This window comes from Arvicola amphibius, chromosome 2 (assembly GCF_903992535.2).
Source record: "Arvicola amphibius chromosome 2, mArvAmp1.2, whole genome shotgun sequence".
In the NCBI taxonomy this organism is placed as follows: domain Eukaryota; kingdom Metazoa; phylum Chordata; class Mammalia; order Rodentia; family Cricetidae; genus Arvicola; species Arvicola amphibius.
In genome coordinates, this window is record NC_052048.2 from 134770869 (window position 1) to 134777830 (window position 6962).

Here is a 6962-nt window from a genome sequence, read left to right on the forward strand (position 1 = left end):
TGAACCCAGCATTTTGAAGGCTAAGATAGGAGCTTCGTGAGTTTGATTGAAGTCAGTCTGAACTAAGGCTGAGCTTCTTCCTCTATCTCCATTTCTCCCACACACAATACAGCAAAACTATAGTGGTAAATATATAATGTAGAATTGCAAAATCGTTGTTTTAAAAATGGAATAAAAGGATGCTAATAAATTTCATTTACTCACTAGATACAGAGCATCCACACCACGAAAACCAAATGATGGAGGCATGAATTTGGTTGCAAGCAGTAAAAAATTTTCAGTTTGTTTTGTCCAATTCACTTTAAGAATCTACACTGATGCTGATGCAGTAGGCAGGATCCTTGTTGATTTGATTAAGTCATCCATGAAATAAAGATTTTATTTTAGAAATATATTTGATATAATTCTGTTTTAACTCAATGCTGTTTTATTTATTCATGACAGCAGTCCAGACACACAGTATGCTATTGATCTATTCTTATTTCAGCTAGTCATTTCACACACACACACACACACACACACACACACACACACTAATTCATTGAACATTTTCCAGTTAACATTTTCACGTCTTTCCCACACTTCCATCATGTGACCTGTGATGGAGCTCTGGGTCTGACTGCTTCCCCACAGGCTCTGCAGTGACACTGCTCCTGCTGCTTCATCGCAGGGGAACTGGCTCGAAAGTGTGAGACTGTAAAGTTCTAGTGAGCGTCTGTGTGCTTCCAGTGACAGGTGATCTAAATTCAATTTCTAAAGAGTAACCGATACTTTAAAATTATAAGAGTAGAGGCAAGTTTTATAAATTAATATCTTAAATTTGTAATCACTCTTTATTCCTACTGGCATATCATTTCATAAAAATCTGCTCATGGGCCTAATTTGAGCATCTAAGGTCCTCATTTTCCTGAGATTCCCGAAGACTTGTTAATGTTGCTGACAGTGGACAGTACATCAACCAACACCATGTATCTTGTCATCTGAAAGTCACACAATCACTCCATGTTCTCTCTGAGCAGTCACACTGCAAATAGGTCATTACTCACTAAATATTGTAAAACTTAAAATGAAAATGATACTTTTGATCTAATAGTTTGTATGTTCATTATGTTATTATTTCCTTAGAGAAGAATGCAAAGACTATCATAAATTCATAAAACATGACTGTTCTAAAATCAAGCACTGTGATAATAAAGGGGGAAAGTGATTTTTCTCCAAAGAATGTTGAGATATGAGGAAATAGCTAATTGTTTTTTTTTTCTTTGCACATTTCTTCAGACAGTTGTGTGCTGCCTGCCCAGTATTTTGGTCTGGATCCCATTGATAGTGACGGCATCCTTACTATTATGAATTATTATGAATATATTTTGAGTGTAATCCTTACAACTAAGTACTACAACTTAGACTAATGTGAATATCCAAGCACTGCATTTTTTTTTCAAATAAAACAAAGGACTTTTCTCAGTTTACAGATATGTTGACAACTCAGTTTATAGCCATGGTAGCGGTGGTTTTTCTGATCCAGTCTCCCATCCAGTGCACCCCAGAAAAAGATGCCACATAAAGAATGAGAAGAAGCATCATTTTCTGTAGGTGACAAATATTTACTAGGCAAAGGGGGTGAAGTAGAGACATTAAAGTCCATAGCTTTGAGATAAGAAAATTTTTTGATTACCATCGTTAACTTCTATTATAATCTTTTTATTTTATTTATAGTACATTGCCTTATTAATAAATTATAGAGGTGTTGTTGATATAATTATTGATTATACATATTGATTTTGTCTATTTGCAATTTTAAAATTGAAATGTGAAACAGTTCTTTAAGTTTAGAGACCAAGCATTGAATTAATTGTTATCCTTAATAAATCAGATATTATATTTTCTTTCTTTCTTCCTTTCTCTCTTTCTTTCTTTCTTTTTTCTTCCTTCCTTTAATATTTACTTATTTTATTTTTTATATATACATGTTTTACCTGCATGTACATCTCTATACCACTTGCTTGCAATATCATAGAAGGCAATAGATTCCCTATAACTAGAGTTACAGATGGCTATGAGCCACCATATCATTGCTGGAAATGTAGCCCAGGTTATTTGCAAGAGTAAAACATGCTCTGAACAACTGTGCCATCTTTCCAGCTTGTGTCCTAGAACTTTAAAAAAACAAAACAGAACACCACTGTGCAGCTACTGTAACTGTATGTTGGTGGGAGAATCATATGTTTGGCGCTGGCAATTAGACTGACTCTATTCCTTTACTAGATAAAGCTTTTTAAGATCAAATATAATGTATATGTGTGAAATGTATTATTTATTTTGGCATATTCATGCTATAGAAAGGTCTCATTTACTGACTTCTGAAATATTTCTATATATACATGCATGCACTTATATATATGGAATATAGAAGTGAACTTGAAAATACAATTGGCCACTTTTTCTTGCAAGATTCTTAGTTGGTATAGTTTCCTATTTCTATATCACAGAATTGATTTTAAAGTAACAAATTATACGAATTTGATAAAATGATACTGGTAACCAGGCTAAATAACTAACAAAAGCACCAAAGCTAAGACTGTTTGTTGAAAGTATAAAAACTGTCTGTGTGTTGGTGATGTATGATGACAGTGGGGCCCTTGATTTCCACTGCATGGGAAGGAATCTCTTTTAAACAGATTCTATCTAAGGGAGGCAAATAATTTTCATTAAGAGTGTATTCCCTGGTAGATCAATCATACTACGGAAAAAATTCATAATTCAAAGACTACATAGACAGCGTAAACTGGCCTTTTTGTGTGTAAAAACTAAGAGATGATGATACAATGTTGTGTGGGTAAAGGAAAAAGGTGACAGATCTGGGAGGAGCTATGGGAAGAACATAATTGTGATTAAAGCAATATATACAAAATTCTCAAAAATTATTAATTATATTAAGGGCACATTTGTATACAGTCAGTAAAATTTCTCATCAGTATTTATTGTTTATTTGGTTTCTTAATGATTGCTATTCTATAAGGGTGAGTTGGTATCTCAATGTAATTTAAATTTTAATTCTTGTACCAGCTAAAATTTCAACAGGGTCCCTATGTGCTCATCTTTGGCAAGCTCATGTTTGCCACAATGTGTTGAAAATAGTGTTTTTCTTAGTGTCACATGCTCTCTCTTGTTGGGGGCTTCTGGCTCCACATCTTCAGATGTGAGTATTTAGCCTGTGTAAACCACAGATATCAGAAAAGCAAAATGGAGGCCATGGACAAGATGGGGTTGATCGTGGGTAGCAAAGGAGAGAAGAGTAACAGGGTACAAGTGATCTTATCAGGGAAATGTGAAAAGGTGGGCTCCTTAGCAGGGAGGAGGGAAGTTCATAAAGAAGGAGGTGGGAGGAAGGTACAGGGGAGTAGCAGAATACAATTGATTTGATAAGGAAAAGGAGAAAATGGGGGTTTCTTAGCTAAAGAGGAGGTTATAAATACAGAAGATGGAAATCAGTAGGTAAAGTAACAAAGGATGGATGAAAAACCTCAAAAGAGTCATACTATCAATGATTTATCCCCCACCACTGTCCTGCTGTGAAAAATAAAGAAAAATAACATTTGTCTTGATAGCTGGGTGTTTGTTCTTTAAACCAGAAGTAGAGTTCACACAAGTTTTAAATGGATGGGAAGTAAACTGGGAGACATCTAGGAGCATTTATAATAATAATGGTTATAAAATTAATACAGTGCGGAAAGTGCACTAATGACCTCCAATTGTAGCATTGTCTTTAATTCCAGATTCTGGGGTGGTGAGTTCATTGAAATATAAAAACAAGTAGATAAATAGAGATAGACATCCCACTGATTAAAATAGTGAGATTATCATGAATTAACAACTCTGATTCTATCAGAATTATGAATGAAAACATGGATAGTTTAAATTAGAAGTTATTAAAATTATGGAATATAAAACTGACTCACCTCACTCTTTTGGATATATTTTGTGATTTTCCCCAGATCAACATAATTTTTAATCAGTTGCACAAATATGATTATGCTCCTGTATTCTCATCACTGCTGTTTCCAGTGTTAACTATGAAATGAGGCAATGTAAGTCAGATCAGTAGGATTCAATTTCTAAGGCATGCAGTCTAGGTGCAATACAAGCACATAGTATGCATTCTGTGTAGGATATGGCTAAGAATGCATTTATCATGTTTAATGTGTTGTATGTCCAGGAAAAATATTGAGGCTATTTAGAAACATAGGCCATATCTAATGTGAAACTTCAAAAAATAAAGATATGTGTTAATTAAGGATAAATAGGCAAAACAGAATGATGATTTAGACATACTGACCAGTTAATCAAAAGTTTGCTGAATACTCTATTATTGTTTTCAGATATTTGAAATAGATTTCCACAACCATCTGTATTGGGATCTGGTGTGCTCTTGAGGAAGAAATCTGGTCAGTCGTCCTCATCAACTTAGACTATGAAACCCAATATGGACAAGGTCAACAGAACCACCACATATGGGCTGCACATGCATGCTTCAGCATTGCCAGGGCATAAATTTCATTCTTTCTTTTCATGTTTTTAAGGTGAATAGAATTTCTTCATATGTCCTCATTAAGGATTGTTCTTAATTTCCAAGCTGGACTTGGAGTCCTGGCCAATATGTTTCTCCTTATTTTCTGTACGTTCGTAATTCTATGTCAAAGACCTAAGCCCATGGACATGATCTCCTTTCAACTGGCCTTCATCCATATAGTGCTGATCCTCACAGGAGGGGATATTTGGCTTTGGGACATATTTGAGTCACTAAACATTGATAATGACTTCAAATGCAAGACAAATTTTTATATAAGCAGGGTCATGAGAGGCCTGTCCATCTGTGTCACCTGCCTCCTGAGTGTGTTCCAGGCTGTCACTATCAGTCCCAGTTCCTCTTTGTTGGCAAAATTTAAATATAAACTAAAAAAACACATGATTTATGCTTTCATATTTATTTGGTCATTCAACTTGTTATTCCTTAGCAACCGAATCTTTTATGCTGGTGCTTTTACCAACATGAGCACGAACAACCAGATGAAGGTCACTAAATTCTGTTCACTCTTCTCCATGAACTACATCATTAGGGCACTGATTTTAACAGTGACAATGTCCAGAGATGTATTTCTTGTAGGAGTTATGCTGGCCACTAGTGCATACATGGTGATTATCTTGTTCAGACATCAGAGGCAACATAAGCATCTTCACAGCCTCAGCCACCTGAGAGCATCTCCTGAGAAAAGGGCCACCCAGACCATTTTGCTGCTGGTGGTCTCCTTTGTGGTCACATACTGGGTGGAATTCATAATCTCATCCACTGCAGTCCTGTTATGGATGTACGACCCAGTCACCCTGAGTGTTCAAAAGTTTGTGATGAATGTCTATCCCACAATTACTCCTCTGATACAAATCAGTTCTGATAACAGAATAATCAATATGGTGAAACACATGCAATCTATGTGCCATCAGATTTTTAAAAAGAGATAATTTTTCACACTTTTCATAAAATGATTTATTTATTGTTTTTATATTCATGAGTATTGTGTCAGCTTGTATGTATCTGTTAATTCCTGGTGCCCACAATGTCAGTAGAGGACATTGTCTTCCCCTCCTGAGCTGGACAGACAGATATTTGTGAGGCAACATTCTGATGAGGCCACAAATAATTTTTCCAAAAGAACATATTCTTCTTAAACTCTGTAATAGTTAAAGTAGAAAATCAAGAGTTTTCATATTTTAAATATAATTAGTGGTATTACATATGGGTGTTCTTGTGATATTTCTGCTGCCAAGTGCTATTGATTCCTTTAACTTCATTCTACACTCTAAGTTGAAATTTCCACAGGAATTTTTTTACTATCTCCTCTTTATATCATAAACATTCCCCGATGCTGAGGTCACTCAAAGGAAGCTCCTTGCTGATACTCTTTACATTTTTCTTTTGAATGTAATCTACTCTCAGCTATTAAAAATAGTTCAAATGTCCCATTGCAGCTTTAATTCTCTTTTCTAAGTGTAGTTTCTCCGGATCCATAAAAATACTGTGAATTTAAAATTCCCCTTTTTACTACAGTTACTTAATGAGTCTTTTTTATCATTATTATTATTGTTATTGTTATTATTATTATTGTTATTACTACTACTACTACTACAGATTTTTACCTCCTCCCATTTTCCTCCCCCTCCCCTCATTCCCTCTCCTCCTCCCTCTCTAGTCCAAAGAGCAGTCTTGGTTCCCTGCCCTGTGGGAAGTCCAAGGTCCTCCCCCTTCCATCCTGGTCTAGGAAGTTGAGGATCCAAACAGATTAGGTTCCCACACAGCCAGTATATGGAGTAGAATCATAACCCAGTGCTTTGTCCTTGGCTTCACAGTAGGCCCTCCAAGTCAGCCACATGCAGAGAGTCCTGTTTGATCACATGCTCCATCAGTCCCAGTCCAGCTGGCCTTGGTGAGTTCCCATTAGATCAGCCCCACCATCACAGTGGGTGGGCACACCCCTCGTAGTCCTGACTTCCTTGCTCATATATATTCTCCCTCATTCTGTTCCTCATTTGTACCTTGGAAGCTCAGTTCAATGCTCCAATGTGGGTCTCTGTCTCTTTCTCCATCCATCACCAGATGAAAGTTCTATGATGATAGGCAAGATATTCATCAGAGTGTCTAGAGTATAGAGCCAGTTCAGGCACCCTCTCCTCAGCTGCTCAAGGAACAGGCTGGGGGCATTTCGTTGGATACCTGGGAACCCCTACAGGGTCCAGTCTCTTGCCAACCCTCAAATGTCTCCCTTAATTAAGATAATATACTTCCCTGCTCCCATAACCACTCCTCCTCCATCCCAACTGTCCCATTCCCCCATGCTCTCCCCATCCTCCCCTTCTCACTCCTCTTTCCCCATCTCCCCTTACCCCTGTCCATACTTAATGAGTCTTAT

The 6962-nt window shown here is 36.6% G+C and overlaps 1 pseudogene; it reads left to right on the plus strand.

The window, feature by feature from the left end:
- The first annotated feature begins 4569 nt into the window (after positions 1-4569).
- Positions 4570-5517, plus strand: LOC119807031 (annotated as a pseudogene).
- Positions 5518-6962: the final 1445 nt, after the last annotated feature.